This window comes from Pan troglodytes, chromosome 21 (genome assembly GCF_028858775.2).
Source record: "Pan troglodytes isolate AG18354 chromosome 21, NHGRI_mPanTro3-v2.0_pri, whole genome shotgun sequence".
Classification (NCBI taxonomy): domain Eukaryota; kingdom Metazoa; phylum Chordata; class Mammalia; order Primates; family Hominidae; genus Pan; species Pan troglodytes.
In genome coordinates, this window is record NC_072419.2 from 60,210,407 (window position 1) to 60,229,987 (window position 19,581).

Here is a 19,581-nt window from a genome sequence, read left to right on the forward strand (position 1 = left end):
GACCTACTGCTACAAGCCAGTTAGATTTTTTTTTTTTTTTTTTTTTGAGATGGAGTCTCGATCTTGTCACTCAGGCTGGAGTGCAGTGGCGCAATCTCATATCACTGCAACCTCTGCCGCCCAGGTTCAAGCGATTCTCCTGCCTCAGCCTCCTGAGTAGCTGGGATTACAGGTGCCCGCCACCATGCCTGGCTAATTTTTGTATTTTTAGTAGAGGCAGGGTTTCACCATATTGGCCAGGCTGGTCTCGAACTCCTGACCTTGTGATCCGCCCGCCTCAGCCTCCCAAAGTACTGGGATTACAGGTGTGAGCCATCGCGGCTAGGGCAAGTTAGATTTATCAGGAAAAGCCCAGTATCTAAATACTTGTATGAAATCTGACTTCATAATGTTGGATCAAATTTTATAATGGGTCAAGTGCTGAACAAAGGTGGCCACAGTTAGCAACTGTTTGATGGGCAACATGGCGTTAGCAAGACACTCTGAGCAGGGAAGACACGGATGCTTTCCCTTTCTCCTCCTCCTCTCTGCCTCCACCTCTTCCTTCTCCCCTCCCTGCCTCCTCTGACATGAGGTTCTCTCCAGCAGCCATGGCAAGGATGCTTTTGAATGGAGTGGAGGGTAGCACAGGGCAGGTAGGGTAGGCATCGCCTAATGGCAGGAAAGCCAGTTAGGATGTTCTGGTCACAGTCAGGATTTGATTTGTTGAGAGTTGGAATTAAGGCAATGACAGGACAGAACGATGGGCTGAATTCTGGAATGATTTCTCAGTCACTCACGGGAGTGGTGTCTGACTGGATAAGGCACAGGTGGGTGTTAGGAAAGGGAGAATTTGAGGAAGACAGTGATTTTGTTTGAGGTCGAAGTCACCATCTGGGATCTTGGCAGCTGAACCTACTCCACAGGGGTGTTTTGTTGAACACAAGGGATTAAAATTTCTTTTGAATTGATTTTCATTTCTTAAGAAAATGCGAGCACTTATATTTAAAGCTAGATTTCCACCTCCTTTTGGAGAAAAAGAAATCTGAGAGTATTAGGCATAGATTCCAATAAAGCAACAACAGCTGGAGCTGGGGGGTGGGGTCGGGGCTTGGGTACTGGGGGAGGTACACGGATTCCCTAGTATTTCTTTGCCCCACCTGCCTTCGGTAAGTATTTGAGTCTGTGACCCCTGAGGGAACCGGTTGTGCAAGTCATAGGAATATACGAGATCATTCAGGCACAACAAGGAGAATTCCAGGCAACAATCACATTTCAGGACAGATAGAAAAGGAGAAGATTGCAAAAGGGATTTAGAAGCTTGGGCTGGGAGAGCGGGAAAGCAACAGGAAGGCAAAGTGGAATAAAAGATAGAAGTGGGGAACCTGCTGTACGAGGCTACTGAAGAGCCGAGTAGCATGGGGTTGAAATGGGTTGTTGATGTAAATGTGCCGCGTTGTGGTGGTGGTGGAGAGGTTGTCGGAGCCTATTAATGTTAAAAGGAAAAGTGCACACTCAATCAGCCTGCAGGTGCAATTTTCTACCTGCCCTAGAGAAATGAAATTCTCATGGGTGCACAGGGAGAAGTAGTAAAGGGTGCCCTTTGTTGTATTATTATTTGTTTCAGTGAGGAACTAGAAACAACCTAAACGTGCATCAGGAGTTCAAGACCAGCCCGGCCAAGAGACCAGCCTCGCCAACATGGTGAAACCCCATCTCTACTAAACATACAAAAATTAGCCGGGCGTGGTGGGGGGCACCTGTAATCCCAGCTACTCAGGAGGCTGAGGCAGGAGAATTGCTTGGACCCCAGAGGCAGAGGTTGCAGTGAACCGAGATCGTGCCACTGCACTCCAGACTGGGTGACAGAGCAAGACTCCATCTCAAAAAACAAACAAAACCAAAAAGAAACCCCCCCTCACACAAAAAAGTGGAGTTATAGGAAAATATAGCGTTATAGATGGCCTGTGCTGCGGCTTCCTCTCCCTCTCCTCTTCCCTCCTCTTCCCCCTCTCATTTCCACCCCCACTTCTTTAGAAACAGGATCTGAAGAAAACGCATCACATATACAACACTAGATACCCTTGATGTTCCTGAGATTGGGAATAAGTGGTTAAAAGTGAATTTAGGCTGGGGGCAGTGGCTCATGCCTGTAATCTCAGCACTTTGGGAGGCCGAGGTGGGAGGATCACTTGACGTCAGGAGTTTGAGACCAGCCTGACCAATATGGTAAAACCCCATCCCTACTAAAAATACAAAAATTAGCCGGGCATGGTGGCATGTGCCTGTAGTCCCAGCTACTTGGGAGGCCAAGACAGGAGAATCACTTGAACCCGGGAGGTGGAGGTTGCAGTGAGCCAAGATTGTGCCACTGCACTCCAGTCTGGGCGACAGAGCGTGACTCCATCTCAGAAAAAATAAAAAAATAAAAAGTGAATTTAATGTTTACCTTTATCTTTAAATTGTTAATTATCATTTTAACTAAGAAAGTGCTGTTGCGTATCACTTGTGCAATTAGAAATTAAAGCATAGCACAATGGATTTAGTGTTTTGCAAGGGCTGTTTCAGCAGTTATGGGAGTGGAAAATAGATTACATTCTGAGAAGTAAATGGGAGGTAAAGAGGCAGAAATTGAAATTAAGGGGAAGTGAAACATAGGGCTACAGGATGGGGGAAGACAGTCAAGGGAAACTTCTGTGTTGGTTTGCTTTTAACTGGAGTGACCCAAAAGCTCACTAAAAGGGCATGTTGGCTTCTCCTCAGAGGGCGTTGCCGCTACGGTACAGCAATGGAATTTGTTTCTGAGCTGAGATCACTCCCGTAATTTACATCCCAACTCTTCTGATACAGAAAAGCCTAGAAGGAAGTTGGTGTGAAATAAAAATAGTTTGATTGGTGGAATCAAATTATAATCTCTGTATAAAGGCTAAACATTTGCATGGGGGAAATGTTGCTTGAAATAGGATACAAAGGAATGTCCACCAATAGAGAAATTATTAAATGTTATAATAATCTGTAGGGTAGACTATTAGGTAGTTATTAAAAATCATGTTTTTCAAGTTTTAGAAAAATTTTAAAACATGGGAAAATGCTGGTAATACAATGTTTAATTTTAAAAGTGCATGCTACAAAACTTTTTATGCAGTCGAGTGCTTACAAAATAGTATTTCTGCATAAAGAAAAAAAAGAAGGAAAAGTGGTTAAAATGTTAACAGTGGTTCTCTCTGGGTGATGAGGAAATTGGTGATTTTATTTTTCAGCATTTCTGTTGACACAACAATTTTCCGTCAAAAACATGATTGCTTTTATAATTCCCCGAAGGAACCGTTCTTAAAACTGTAGTTTGAAAATCATTTAGGAGGGAAGACAGCCAAGGAAGGGTTCCTGTTTGACAAGCAATCAGGCAAGCAGGCCATAAGCAGCCTGGGCTTGGATTTTGGAGTTTTTTTTCTCCCACCTTTTCCCCAGATATCAAATGTCAGGCCTCCACACCATTAAAAGGACCTAGAATCATCAACTTCAACAAGACTGGGTAACAAAAGTCAACTCTTCCCGCTCCTAACTCAAGGGGGTGTTGTGTGTTCTTAACTTTATAAGAGAAACACAGAACTCTAGGGAGCTGTAGACACAAGCTGGCAACAAAGATGTGGCCCCTGTCTCCTCAGGCTGACCTGAACAAGTTGTGTGATTCGCTGAGAGAAGGACTCTGCCCGCCTCCCTCATACTGACCCCGCTGCTTTCCCCAACATGGCAGGAGGCGATGCAGCCTCGTGATTAAGTCTGCAAACTGGAAATCACACACTCCCATTTGGAATCTTTGCTTTTTTGCTTAACAGCTCTGTGGCTTCTGGCAAATTCTGTAACTTCTTTACACCTCAGTTTTCTCATGTGTAGAAAGGAGATGAAGAACCCCACCTCACTGGGTTCCTCTGAAGATTAAATGGAATAAATCCATAGAGGAGAACATGCAACAGTTACTGAATCAATGATTTCATTCTCAGGTTCTCTAATTTTGTTTTCTTTTCGTCCTGCCTTATGGCCATAATTCAGGTGATAAAATAAGAAAGGACATGGCTGGCTGTGGTGGCTCTTGCCTGTAATCCCAGAACTTTAGGAGGCCAAGATGGGAAGATTCCTTGAGGCCAGGAGTTCAAGACCAGCCTGAGCAACATAGCTCAAAACATTCTCTACAAAAAAATGAAAAGATTGCTGGGCATGTGCCTGTAGTCTCAATTACTTAGCAGTCTGAGGCAGAAGGATCTCTTGAGCTCAGGAGTTTGAGGCTGCAGTGAGCCATGACTACACCACTGCACACCAGCCTGGGTGACAGACCAAGGCCCTGTCTCTTAAAATAAATAAATAAATAAATAAATAAATAATAATTTAAAAAAAGGATAAAGAAAAGAGAGTTTGAGGAGAAAGATTCTCTCTCTCTCTCTTTTTTTTTTTTTCGAGATGGAGTCTCTCTCTGTTGCCCAGGCTGGAGTGCAGTGGCATGACCTCAGCCCACCTCAACCTCTGCCTCCTGGGTTCAAGCAATTCTGCCTCAGCCTCCCGAGTAGCTGGGATTACAGGTGCCTGCCACCACGCCTGGCTAATTTTTGTATTTTTAGTAGGCAGAGTGTTTCGCCATGTTGGCCAGGCTGGTCTTGAACTTCTGACCTCAGGTGATCCACTCGCCTCGGCCTCCCAAAGTGCTGGGATTACAGGCGTGAGCCACCATGCCCAACCCACTGTGGCTTTCTAAAGCCAGACTTAGAGTTAACCAGATCTGCTGAGATCTTTCCTTACTTACACCTACTAAAGGTGAATTTATTGTTCTTTTGTTAATGAATACATCATACATCAAAATACTCGTATCTTTTATTAATCTCAGATAAAAGATCACTAGAGTATTGGAGGAATCGCTTCTAATACAACTTTTTCAGAAGAGGGGAAAGCAGCTTTTCAAAATGAAAATGAGGTCACTATTTCATTCACGTGACTGTCATCTTGTGAAGTTCATTTTATTACAACCTGATCTTATAAAAATAATCTCATTTTGGTTTAACTTTTTTAGGCTACCTTACAGATAACTTAAAAGTTTAGCTGAGAGTATTTATTTCCAAATTCCACAGTTGTCTTAAGAAATTTTAGAAAAAAAGGCAAAACACTGTGTACAAAACAGTTCAATGTGGTGTTATCTAAAATAGTGTGGTTTGTAGTAATTCCACGTATAATAGTACAGCAAAAGAAAAATGACTTATTCAAGGCTTGTTACACTGACACCATGAGATATCTTGTAGCCATAAAATTGTAATCGTGTTGTTTATGAGGAAAAGAAACCAAAGCGAAATATATCTGATATAATTTTACATACACAAAGCATAAAACAAAATAGTTTGCACTGAACTGGGGAGTCAGCCAGCGAGCATTTAATTGAGTGCCTACTATATGCCAGCTACTTTCATAGGTATGAAATGATCAATGTAAAAAATATTTGCAAGGACTGTGTAAAATTAAGATTGTGCCAGGGAATGGGATTATCATGGTTGTTTTTCCATTCTCTCCTCTAACATTTAAAAATACGTTGTGGTTTCATAATAAAGAAAAATACATGTCTGAAACAGCATCATAATAAACATTGCAGATGCTGATTTTGTGCTAACTTGATGCTAGGCACTGCTCTGAGCAGTGGTGTCTGTATCTGATTTACTTCCATGATGATGGTATTATCACCATAGAACAACGCCATTATTACCATAATAGCACCACGCCCATTTTATAGTGAAGAAACTGAGACAGGATGTTCTAGCTCAGTGTCTTAGCTTGAACAAGCTCTCCCACTTAGCTCAGTGGGAATCCATGTTCTTAACCAAGACTTCAAGCATATCACACAAGGGTCTGCAACACAGTTATGCATGTGGCAGCTCCTATAGTATTTTCTCGACATTTGGCCTTTGGAGTGGCTCCCTCCCATTATACTGGGGTGTTCTGTGTTTTTCTGATTTATCACTCCCCTAAATCTTTACTCACAGGCAATACTCAATCAGGCATTGAATAAATCAATCAATTCCCCTCTCATAAAAGAGGCCAGGGATAATGTTGTTCACCTTCTTTTCTTTTAGAAGTGTCTGTCAGCTCCCTGAGATTTTCATAGAATTTTTCCTGCATGCCCCACCACTGCCAGTTTCAACAGACAAGGCTAACTCAGTTCACTAGACAAGCAAACACTTCAACTGAGAAGGCAGTGATAAACACAGGAAGTTATTTCACCCTGGGAATATTCCGGAAACCAACTTTGAATAATTGCTTCATGTTCAGTTGGACACAAGTTCACTCCCAGGTTGACTCACGTATGTAAATGCTCCTGACTACCGTCTGACTGCATCACACACACCCCCCTACCTTTCCAAAATGCTAACTACACAGCATGAATCAGCCGCTCCTGATTCAGAGCCCCGAGTCCTTCATCATCAACCTGGGCTCCTGCCTTTGTCTCCTACCCTCATCCAGTCCAACAGCAAACCCCACCCGCCCCATCTTCTAAATAAATCCAGAATCTGATCACTCTTCACCATCCTGCAGCAGCACCTCAGTCAAATTCCAGTCATCACTGAGCTGCGTGACAGCAACAGCCTCCAAACTCCTCTCCCCGTTTCTTCCATTGGAAGGCTTGGAGCTGATCTGACTTAAATTTTAAAAGACTCATTCTGGCCGCTGTGTGGAGGGTGCACTGGAAGCTCACCTCTTTCTCTGGACCAATTTCTATCTGCTTTTTTCCTTCACATCTAAAATAGGTGCTCCCCGGGGATTTGGCTCCTGATCTTATACATACATGTATATATATATATATATGGGGCGTGTGTATATATATATATACACACACACACACGCACACACACACATATTTGAAATGGAGTCTCACTCTGTCACCTAGGCTGGAGTGCAGTGGCGTAATCTCGGTTCACTGTAACCTCTGCCTCCCGGGTTCAAGTGATTCTCCTGCCTCAGCCTCCCGAGTAGCTAGGACTATAGGCAGGCACCACCATGCCTGGCTAATTTTTGTATTTTTAGTAGAGATGGGGTTTTGCCATGTTGGCCAGGCTGGTCTTGAATACCTGGGATTACAGGAGTGAGCCACTGTGCCCGGCCGCTGATCCAATATTTTACAAAGTTTGTGAAGAGGATGACTAATTCGTGGAATCACAGGTTTTAATAAGTTCAGGGGCACTGGGCTCAGCAACTTGCAACTGGTTATTTACAGCAGGGATTCTCAGAACCTTTAATATCCTCACATGTCCTGGGGATCCTCAAGAGAAAGACAACAGCGGGTGTTTTCAAACCGTGATGTTGTCTCAGATTCCTCCAGGGCTTGCTCCCTTTGTCCTTCAGGTTCATGCTCCATGTCACCTCCTCAGAGAAGCTGTCGCTGGCTATCCATAACATCCCATCCCCTTTCCCTGACTTAGTATTTTGGGATGTGTGGCATTTATCAACATTAATAAAATGATATCTCTTTTTTCCTATTTATTACTATTATTTTTGCTTATGTAACCTCTTGAATTATCTTTGCTGATTAGTTTCTGCTACTTAGAGTCAGTAACCCAGAATCTATTAATATAACCTTCAGGAGTGTGCGTGACGAGGTTATATTCTGTCCTGCTTAGTCTTCAGTGGTCACACGTTTTTTTGTTTTTTGTTAGACAAAACAAAACAAAAACCCAAAAACGTGTGACGACTGAAGGTCAAACGTGTGACCCTGGTCTGTTGCCCAGGCTGGAGTGCAGTGATGCCATCTCAGCTCCCTGCAACCTCCGCCTCCCAGTCTCAAGCAATCCTCCCATCTCAGCCTCCTGAGTAGCTGGGACTAAAGGCACACACCACTACACCCAGCTAATTTTTTTGTATCTTTTTTTTTTTTTTTTGAAGGAGTTTTTGGTCTTATTGCCCAGGCTGGAAGCAATGGCGGGATCTCGGCTCACTGCAACTTTTGCCTCCCGGTTTCAAGCAATTCTCCTGCCTCAACCTCCTGAGTAGCTGGGATTACAGGCATGCACCACCAAGCCTGGCTAGTTTTGTTTTTTGTTTTTTGTTTTTTTTTTGAGACGGAGTCTCCCTCTTTCGCCCAGGCCAGACTGCAGTGGCGCGATCTCGGCTCACTGCAAGCTCCGCCTCCTGGGTTCACGCCATTCTCCTGCCTCAGCCTCCGGAGCAGCTGGGACTGCAGGCGCCCGCTACCACGCCAGGCTAATTTTTTGTATTTCTAGTAGAGACGGGGTTTCACCGTGTTAGCCAGGATGGACTCGATCTCCTGACCTCGTGATCTGCCCGCCTCGGCCTCCCAAAGTGCTGGGATTACAGGCGTGAGCCACCGCGCTCTGCCTAGTTTTGTATTTTTAATAGAGACGGGGTTTCTCCATGTTGGTCAGGCTGGTCTCGAACTCCCAACCTCAGGTTATCCTCCCGCCTCAGCCTTTCAAAGTAGTGGGATTACAGGCGTGAGCCACCGCACCTGACCTTTTTTTGTATCTTTAGTAGAGGTGGGGTTTTGCCATGTTGCCCAGGCTGGTTTCAAACTCCTGAGCTCAAGCAATCTGCCTGGCTTGGTCTCCCAAAGTATGGGATTACAGGCATGAGCTGCCCGTGCCCGGCCTTTGTTTTTCCTATTTATTATCTGACTTTCCCCGCTAGACTGTAAGATCCAGGAGAGCAAGAACTTTGTCAGCCTCGCTCTCTGTGCATCTTCAGTTTCTAGAACAGTACCTAACATGCAGTAGGTGCTCTCATTAAATCTTGTTGAATGGACACAGGTGTATTGATTTTCTATCATTATGTAGCAAATCACTGCAGAGTTAGTCACTTAAAACAATACCCATTTACTGTCTAACAGTTTGAGACTCTGGGTATAAGTTAGATGGGTCCTTCGCTTTGAGTCTCACTCGGCTGAAATCAACATGTTGGTCAGGGTTGTAATCTCATTTGAGGCCTGAGTCCTCTTCTGAGCCCACTAGTTTTTGACAGAATTCAGTTCCTGGGCAGTTGTAGGACTGAGGGACTCAGCTCCTGGAGCTCCTAGTTGGCCTCTGTGTTGTTCTCTCCACAGCATGGCAGTTTGTATTGTGTCCCATACAAAGCCATGGGACATCTGCTGCTGCTTCCCTAGTTCCTTTTAAGGGATCACCTGATTAAACCAGGCCTACCCAGGATAAACTTCCTCTTGATCAAATCAAAGTCAACTGACTGGGGACCTTAGATACAACATTCTTTTACCTTTGTCATGTAACTTAATCATAGTAGTGAAAGCTCATCAATTCAAAGGTCCAGCCAATGTTCCAGGTAAGGGGATTATGGATGCCAGGTACACCAGGTCAAGGAGGGGACAATCTTGGGGACCACTTTAGAATTCTGCCTAGCACAATGTGAAGCTTTATATCCCTTAGAATACCTTATAGGATTGGTGGTCCTCTGGGAAATGCTTTGAGAAAGGTGCTTTCTCTTCCCCAATTCATCAACCTCATTTCTTAAACTAGAGAGCATATCTGCAGACAGCTCTGGGGGCTGAGCAGGTAAGAAGAGTTCTGTGGGGATCATGTAAAAGTGAGACTAAGCCCCAGCAAAGGGGGAGGGTCATTTGGTGTCCTATATTTTGTCTGTGATCCCCCAACTTCCAATATTTCAAGAGAACATGGAAATCTGAATCTGCGTATGCATTTTTCTGGTGTTTAAATCTTGGAAACAAATTCAAGTTTTAGCAGAATGCGTTGCCCTTCCCCGAAGAAACATGACTGTAGGCTGTACTGGGGAGGTTGCGTTGAAAATTGTTGCTGAAATGATCACTGTCTTTTGAAGGCTACTGCACCCATATCTTTGACTGGAGACTCTTCTCTGAGGTGTCATTTACATTTCTACTTGCTTGCATGGTGGAAATGTTTCTTGAGCTCAGAACAGAAAGTCCACTAACAGTTTCATCATATTTTTACTCCCTCCTCATAGTCACACGTCCTTCCTGGTGGGGTTAAGGGTTTTCACATACACCTGTTCAACCAACCTCAGCCCTCAGTGATGTTTATGACTTGTTCTGTCTCTGTCACTTTCCTAACATCCAACTATCATGGGGTGAAAAAAATCGCTCTTAGAAAAGCTGCTTGAAGCCCTCTCTCTCCTGGCAGGAGGGCAGGAGGATGCATTTATGGAGAAAGTTTGCTTTTTCCTTGGAAAATCATGCTAATAGAACTTGAATTACAGAATTTAAAGCCTGTCAGGGAGGAAAGTGACAAATTAACCTACTTGGAGGAGAAATGGAAAAGCAGGTCTTATGAATGATCAGATTCTGTCACTTCCCTGCCCAAAATGCTCTAGCATCTTCCTATCAAGTTCAGGCTAAAATCCAGGTCTTACCATCATGGTTACAAGGTCTTTCTGGTTTCTGACAGCCTGTCCAACATTATCCAAGGGCACACGAGCTCTTTTCAATGTGTCAAATGTGCATTCACCTTAGGGCTTGTGCAGTACCTCTTCCTTTTGTCTGGAATACTGTTCTTCCTCATATTTGCATGATTCACTCCCCAGTCTGTGAAACTCTGTGGTCAAATGTCATCTTAAAAGAGCCTTTCCCTGATCAACCCAACTAAATTCACATGCCCTTTTCTCTGTATTACTCCACTTTTTCATTTACTAATAGCATATTCCAGTTTTTGACATCTTATCACTAGTTGTTTGTTTATTGCCTGTTTCCTGTACCAAAATATAAGCTCCTTGAAGGGAAGAACTTTGTTTTGTTCACTTCTTTATTCTAAGAAATTAGAACAGTGCCTTATCCACAGCATAGATTCTTAGTAAATATTTATTCAATGAATGAACAAATGCAAGGATGGATGAACAAATGAATGGTAGGTCTGTTAATCTATCAATAAGAGGTGTTGCATCTCTGCAAAGAGATGTTTTGTTGTACATTTATTTTCTTTTCATAACTGTCTTCTCTTTATTATCTCCTTGTTTCTAATTTTTCTAGGTTTGATTGCTTTTATTTTTCTAATTTTCTAAAGTGTGTGCTTAGGTCATTGATTTTCTTCCTCTCTTGTTAGCTAATATGTGTATTTAAAGATAAACATTTCCCTATAAGCACAGCTTTAGCTGAATCCTACATTTTGATATGTCAAATAAATATTTTCTAATTTCTACTGTGATTTCTCTTAAATCATGAGCTATTTGGATTGCTTTGCTTCATTTTCAATTATTTAGACATTTTCTTATCCTTAGTTATTGGTTTCTAGCTAATTCCACTGTAGTCAGAGAACATATTGTGTGTTTTTAGCATTTGAAGTTTGTTGAGACCTACTCCATAGTCCAGCATGTGACAACTTTTGTTAAATGTTCCGTGTGCACTTAGAAAAAGAAGAGGTAGTGTGCAGTTATTGGTTGGTTTGTTCTACAAATGTCAGTTAGGCTGAGTGTGTAAATAGTGCTGGTCAAAATTTCTCCATTCTTACTGACTTAAATTATCTTTTTGTTTATCAGTTGCTGATAGAAATAGGTTAAAGCCTACTTCTATAATTGTGGATTTATTTCTCCTTTTAGATCTGGCAGTTTCTGCTTTATGTATATTGAAACTATTCTAGCAGGTACTGTAGATTTAGAATTGCTTTTTCTTGTAGGATTGACCCTTTTTGTTATTATAAGATAATCCTCTTTACCTTTTATATTGTTTCTTTTCTTAAAGTGTATTTCATCTGATACTAGAATAGCTACACTAGCTTTCTTTTGATTAGTATGTTCATGAAATATCTGTTTCTATCTTTATTTTCATCTTTTCTGTGTGCTTATATTAGGTCTTATCTCTTGTAAGAAGATTATATTTGTTTTTTTTTTTAATTTAGCATAAAATCTGTCTTTTAGTTGGAGTATTTAGTCTATTTACACTTAAAGTAATTATTAGTATAGTACTATCACAATATTAATATATTACTATTTTAATTAGTTTCAACTTTTACGAGTTTCCCCTTTTCTCCTTTCTGACCTTTTAAATTAATGAGGTCTTTTTTCAATCATTGTGCTTCTCCTATTAGCTTGTTTTTTCTATATTTTTTATTACCTTATAGATTACAATGATAATTCCTGACTTATCAGAGTCTAATAAAATTAGTACATTTGCTAGCTCTCAGGCAATAAAAGAATTTGGAACATGTTTAGTACCGTTTTTTTCTTGACTACCTTTTGTGTTATTGCTACCATGTATTTGAACTCTACATATATTTTATTTTATTTTATGTTTTCTTTCTTTTTGAGATGGAGGCTTGCTCTGTCGCCCAGGCTGGAGTGCAGTGGCACAATCTTGGCTTGCTGCAACCTCTGCCTCCCGGGTTCAAGTGATTCTCCTGCCTCAGCCTCCCGAGCAGCTGGGATTACAGGCATGCACCACCATGCCTGCCTAATTTTTGTATTTTTAGTAGAAATGGGGTTTCACCATGTTGGCCAGGCTGGTCTCAAACTCCTGACCTGAAGTGATCCACCCACTTTGGCCTCCCAAAGTGCTGGAATTACAGGTGTGAGCCACCACACTTGGCCTTCTATATATTTTTTAAATCCCAGAAGACATTATTATGATCTTTTAATAGAGTTGGTATTCGTTTAGATTTACCGACACATTTATCCTTCTGTTGCTTTTAATTCTTTCCTATGTTTTTATTCTTCCGTCTGAGATCATTTTATTTTTTTCTTAAAGGGTATCTTTTAGTAGTTCTTTTAGTAAGGACCTGCTGGTAATATAGAATTTAGTTTTTGTTTATCTGAAAACATAGCAATCTTCAGTTTTGATAGCTATTTCTTACTGGGTGTAGAACTATAGGTTGGCAGGGTTTTTTTTCAACCCCTTTTGTTTTTCTTTCTTCTTTTCTTTCTTTTTCTTTTCCATCTTATCTTTTTTTTTTTTTTTTTAAGGAGTTTGTCCTCAGACTTTGATTAGTTCTGCTGAATCAGCTGTCAGTCTTATTGTTGCTTTCAATTGAAGTGGAGCACTGCATCTCTCTTTTAGGATGCCTTCAAGGTATTTGTCTAGCTTTTATGTTTGTACTCAGTAGGTAAGATGGTCTGCAACTATGTAGCCATTTTTCCCAAGAGAAATTTCACATATTAAATGGCTTTGGTTTTCCACAGATGATGTTAGAGATAGCAAGCGGAGGTAGAGGGAATGAAGGGGGATCAAATCAAGAGAGGTTAAGATAGAGGAAGTAGCTTTACCTAAGGTGAGCAGACCTTAGACAATTGGCAGAACACTGGGCCAAAGGAAAGATATAGGGGGCAGGATGGCATTTTCTGAAGATAAATGACCCCAGAAATTCAGACACGGTGATATCCAATATTCACTTTATATCTGTCTTTATTGTGTTGTATTTCCCTTAAGTAAGTGAGGTTCAGAGAGGATAATCAGCTTGTCCAACATCAAACAGCCGGTCAGAGTGACAGGCTGACATTCAAACTCATGCCAGTAGACTCTAGATCCCACACCTTTCACTGCTGAACTATATTAAAGATCAGAGGCTTTTAAAGTTTTCTTATTACAAATCATAATAAGAAATACATTTTGAGTCTATACACATACATTAGTAATCAAAACAAACCTTCCACTAATGGATGTTAACCATATTACCCGTGATGCACCATGAGCTTTCTATTGTATTCTATTCTATTCCATTCTGTTCCATTCCATTTCATTTGCTGGATCAACATAAGTGGGTTGGGCCCTGGCTTCAAATAAAAACCACTGCTAAAGACAGGAACTTACCTTAAAGGTTAAAAAAAGTACATAACTCCGATTAGCCAAGAAAAACTCAGAAAGTGAGAAGGAAGGGCAAAAAAAAAAAAAAAAAAAAAAAAAAAAGTCACTTCTTTTTGTCTTTCAGGAATTTTAATAATAAAACAGCTTTGGATCACCTATTTTAGGTTCTTCTAGTAGACAGCCCCCAGTAGATTCCTTAACTTTTCAAATGGCATTGAAAAAGCGAGGAAGTTATTTCACCTCTTTGGGAGGCTGTCTCAGTCCTCTCTATCCATTGGAGGGCAGGGCAGCCACTCAATAAGTGTCTGTTGCATGAGTCAAGTAAAGGATCAGACCGGGGTGTCTCAGAGCCTTCCCTGCTCTTCTGTTCTCTGTTAAGCCACTGAATGAAGAAGGCTGCCACATTTTCCTCTGGGTCAATATCAACAGCAAAACAATATCCCAGAACGGTCATTTCTGGGACAATAAATAGTTTTCCAGAGCTGCTATCTTAGGCCTCTCTGCCACTAAGGGATTAAAGAGAAATGCACACCCCTCCAGAATTTCCTGTCCTGTCTTGCGGTTGACTTAAAACATTTTCAACTCCCGCCTCCCCCTTTCTCACCATCTCTCTTCATGGTTAAAGAGGTTATAAATTTGCAAAGGAAATGATTAAGCAAATCCAGAAAACTTGGCCATGGGACCTGATTTTTTAAGGCCTTAGTTTTTGAAAGCTGAAGAAATCTGTCCACTGAAGGATTTGCACATGAGTTTTTTAGTCTTAGGGCTGGGGCATAATTTCCTGTTTTTGTATTCTCAAAACTGTTAAGCTACTTGTGAACAACTGGCCAGCAAAGATAGGGAGGGGGCAGGGGATGCAGAGAGAGGGTTGTGAGCCCAGAGGGGAGGAGAAAGGCTGTTTCTCCTCAGTTCTCACAGAACCTCTATGAAAATAGAAAGATTTATTTATTTATTTACTTTAAAGACTGTGAAGTAGAGACAAGGGGTAGATTCTAGACATTGAAGTTGGAGGTGTGAGTGGTAAAGAGGAGAAGAAACATGTTTTAGCAGGAACTTGAATAAGCTGATTGAAACTCAAAGAACAGTCTGTTTCCATAAGCATGAACATTTCTTGGACACTCATTTTGTGCTTTGCATGGAATACATCATGAAATCCCCACAGCAGCTCAGTGAGGTGGATTCTGCTAGTGTCTCCACTTTATGGATGTGAAAGTGAAGCTGGAAGAAGTTAAGGAAACTGCTCAAAGCCACGTGGCTAGCAAGTAGCACGACTGGGATTGCAACCAAGGCCGTTTGGACCCAGAGCCTGTGTTCATAGCTACTGCTCTCTTCTGAAGATAAAGGAGGAGACAAGGATGTCAGCATGACCATAGCATACATGTTCATTTATTTAGAGCCAGGGAAGGGGGTGGGACACTAATCAAGGTTGCCCCTTCCCTTCCCTTCCCTTCCCTCCCTTCTCCTCCTCTCCCCTCCCCTCCCCTTCCCTTCCCTTTTTTCTCCTCTTAAAGCCACCAACTGTGCTAGTATTTGTATGTTTACTCTCAGATCATTTTTCCAAGCTTCTCTTCAAACTGCATTTCCCAGGTTCCATTACCAACTGGCTTCTGGTTAAGTTCAGCCAGTGGGCGGCACTGACACATATTTTTCCTGCCTCCTCCCTCCAGTCAACAAAAAGGTACTGCTTGCAGAAGCCTCCACTGGGTTCCAGCTACCCTCAAGCAGCCTCACCCCCATCCACATGGGGTTCTATTTCCCACAGGGTGCCGGGTTCCCTGGCTCCAGCAGCATCACCTCTTCCCTTTGGCTGTGTGTCTCTAGTGGTGGTTCTTTTTGTAGCCTATTTCTATTTCTTTATTTCCTTTTTTTTTAAATTATACTTTAAGTTTTAGGGTACATGTGCACAACGTGCAGGTTAGTTACATATGTATACATGTGCCATGTTCTATTTCTAATCTCCGGGTGGGCCTCACGGCCCCATGGTTGTCTTTTCAACTCTTCCAGTACCTTTAAAACTAGCACCCATATTAATGTCCTTCTATTCAGCTCCTTGTCATGGGATAGAGGTTCCCGAGAAAACCCTAAGACACAGATCACAGATTTTTCTTTTTTTTTTTTTGGAACAAAGTCTCGCTCTTGTCCCCCAGGCTGGAGCGTGATGGTGTGATCTCGGTTCATGGCAACCTCTGCCTCCCGGGTTCAAGGGATTCTCCTGCCTCAGCCCCCCGAGTAGCTGGGATTACAGGCGTCTGCCACCACACCCAGCTAATTTTTGTATTTTTAGTAGAGATGGGATTCTCCTTCCTCAGCCCCCCGAGTAGCTGGGATTACAGGCGTCTGCCACCACACCCGGCTAATTTTTGTATTTTTAGTAGAGATGGGGTTTTACCATGTTGGCCAGGCTGGTCTAGAACTCCTGATCTCAGGTGATCCACCCGCCTTGGCCTCCCGAAGTGCTGGGATTACAGGCGTGAGCCACCGCGCCTGGCCGACACAGAGGTTTTTAACCTAAGACACAGACCCTGAGACAAAAACTTAGGTGCAAGTAGTTTATTTGGGAAGTGATTCCAGGAAGCACAAAAGGTGGGGTGGGGGGGCGTGCTCATGAGTATGTTACTGCTGTGGGTGACGGGTGGCTCGGTCTTGCTGAAGACCCTTGAGAGAACACAAAGACGACCCCTCAACATTGTCCCACTGAGAGATGGGGCAGCTGAGGTGTTTACCTTTCCTCTCCCATCTTTCACTGATTGAGAATTGTCCTTCGGGGCATAAAATTTCAGGTATTTTCAAAATGCCATGCAGGTGGGCTAAACAAGCTCCTACAGCCCCTGGAGAAAGCCACCGAGAGGAAAAAAGCAAAGAACGAGGAGTTTTGGGGTGGGAAGCTGTCAGTGCTGCAGGTAAACTTGGGTAGTCTGAAGACGATGGGGCAGGGCAGCCACAGCACCTACTGCCATGGCGACTTGGCCACCGTTATAAGTAGATGCAACTGTACAACCAAGGATAGCCAAGGGTGGACCTGAGCCCCCTCTCCAGAAATTCTGCCTTACTTTAGAATGGGGTGAACAGCAGGGAAAATGAACATTTTTCTTTGCTTTTTCTCCTCCCTCCTTTCTTTTTTCTAGATAAGCCAGCCAGCCAACTGCTCATGAGGATGAAGAGAAACTGGGGCAAAGTTTAAGGATGTCGCAAAGTCTGGGTGGCCTTCAGTCCGTGAAAGAGAACACATCTGTTCTATCTCAGGCTGAGGTCATCTGCATCCTCATCAATAAGCTGACTGAGCACTCATTACCTGCCAGACACGGTGCCTACATGCTCTAAATGCACGGTCTCGTTTATTCTCAGCAACTTTCCGAGGTAAGTGCTGTTAGCATTCCCATTCCACAGAGGAACAAACTAAGGCTCTGAGAAGAAGTAATTTGCTCAAGACCTCACAGCCTGGGATCATGGGTGTGAATCATCTGGGTGAATGATGAGGCCAAATCCCAAGTCCATGTTTATGACACTTAGAAATAACCATTTAAGTGTCCTTTGAAGGGTCAAAACCATTTAGAGGTTTTATCTCTTTCTTACAATCTTCAAAGAAGTTTAACACCTTATAATAAATATCTCACAGATAACTCAGGTCACTCAGTGAATATTAGTTGAATTGCTTTTGTATTAGATCCTACCTGCAGCCAAAATATAAATCTATGTTACCCTCCAGCTCAAATATCTTCCATGGCTCCCCATTGCCGTCAAGAGACAATTTAAACTCGTTACTATGGACTCTTTACTCCAAGTCCTTGAGATCCATCTGTGCCACCTCCCCAGCTTCCATCCTCTTATCCGTTCTCCTCACAGTCTCACTTCAGCCATGCTAAGGTACCTGCCATTCTCTCTGTGGACCCTGGGCTCTTGCACTTGCTGTTCTTCTGGGAACCCTTTTGTCCAACACTTATTCATTCTGTGTGAGTTAACTCAACTGTCACCTCCCCAAAGTGGCCAACCTCCACCCACTGTGGTCTTGCGCCAGTGCCTTCCCCTGAGTCCCATGACACCCTGCATTTGCTTCTCTTACATTGTATTATTATTATCTTTTTGCCTGCCTGTCTCTCCCACAGACATGAAAGCAAGCTTTCATGTACTTAGGTTGGATTTCAACCTTGGCTCTGCCATGTGTGTTCTTGGGCAAAGTTGTTTTTTTCTCTGTGAGCCTTAGTTTCCTCAGCTGCCAAATAAGCAGTGAACAAGGTTAAGTCATGTGACACACAATACCTGGCATATAGTGAGGTTCAATGTTAGCTTTTTTTATCTAAGCATCTTCAGGGCCAGTCTTTGGACCAAACATGCTGTTGATGCTCAGTGAATTGGCAGCTCTATCTGGACCAGTGGTTTTCAAATTTTCTCCTTCATTGGAACCACCTGAGAGGCTGCTAAAACACAGGTTACTGGGTCCCACCCCAAGAGTTTTTGATTCTGTGGGTATGGAGTGGGGCTTGAGAGTTTGCATTCCTAATATGTTCTCAGGTGGTGCTGAGGCTGCTGGTCCTGGGACTGTACTTTTAGAACCACTGGGCTGGTTACCTGGGAAGGGTAGATGTCTGGTTAGGGTGATCAGACATTCAGAGCTAAAACAAATTCATACCAGAGGATAAGGCAATCCACAATGGGTGTGGCCACAGGATATCTGTTTATCAATTTATCCATTCAACCAATATTTGTTGATTATCTACCATGTCCAGGCATTGTGCTAGACACTGACAATAGAACAATGAATGAGCAAGACAAGAAGGTCCAGATCTTGATAAGTTCACATTCTAGTGGCACTGCTTTGGAAGGTGGGGGCCGTCATTACACAAATCCCATGGGTGTGAATTGAAGGGACACAGTTAGTTTGGGGAATGGTTAGCCTTAAAGCCACTGATACCAATAATGGCTTTACTGTCTACTGTATCATTGTATTGCCTTCTCAACATGATTTCACCAAAATGATTCATTGAAACTGATTATGGTATTCCCATAATCCCCTTGCCTGGCACTGCATCCATCATTCAGCACAGTTTTAGGATGAAGTCAACCCATGGAACATGGCAGAATGGAGTGTCAGAGAACCAGAGCCAGGCTATGAGACTTAACACCAGTTATATGAAACGATACATTTCCTCATTATCGTTGTTAGCTGGAAGAGAGTCTCAGAGAATCAAAGCCAAAGATGTTATACAACACCTATTATATGAAATGATAAATACCCTTATTGTTACGAGTATCTGCCAATTCAAGTAGGGGTTTTCTGTTACTTGGTGCTAAAAGTTCCCCATGATAGAATAGCTTGCCTTTCCTAAGTGCTTACAATGTGCCAGCCACTGCACTAAATGTTTGGTATGCACCATCTCACTGCATGCTGGCAGCAACTCCACGAGTAGGCTCTATTATTAGCCCATTGTTGAGGGAGGACACTCAGAGTTTAAATCACTTGCTCTTTAGTTGGGAGTGGAGAAGATGAGAGGTAAGGCTGCTTTGTGGAGCAGGATGGGCCAGTAAGGATTACTTAAATGCATTGCAATGACACCAACTGAAACGTTTTGCAATCACACAATCTTCCTTGAGCTTCTTCCAAGATAGAGCAGATAAGGATGGAAACACAAACCAACCAACCTTATCTTCGTTTGGAGGACTGAGAATCATAGAAGGCAACTGACTTGCCCAGTTCAGCTTTCTCGTTCTAGTTCTCCTAATTAAACTTGACTGCTTTCTAGAAGTTAATCAACAAATACACTCTCAGGCTGCTTTGGCCCAGTTTCCCGGTTAGGCAATCAGGGAAAAAGGGCTAGGCATTGTAAAACCCCAGGTCCTGCAGCTCCCCC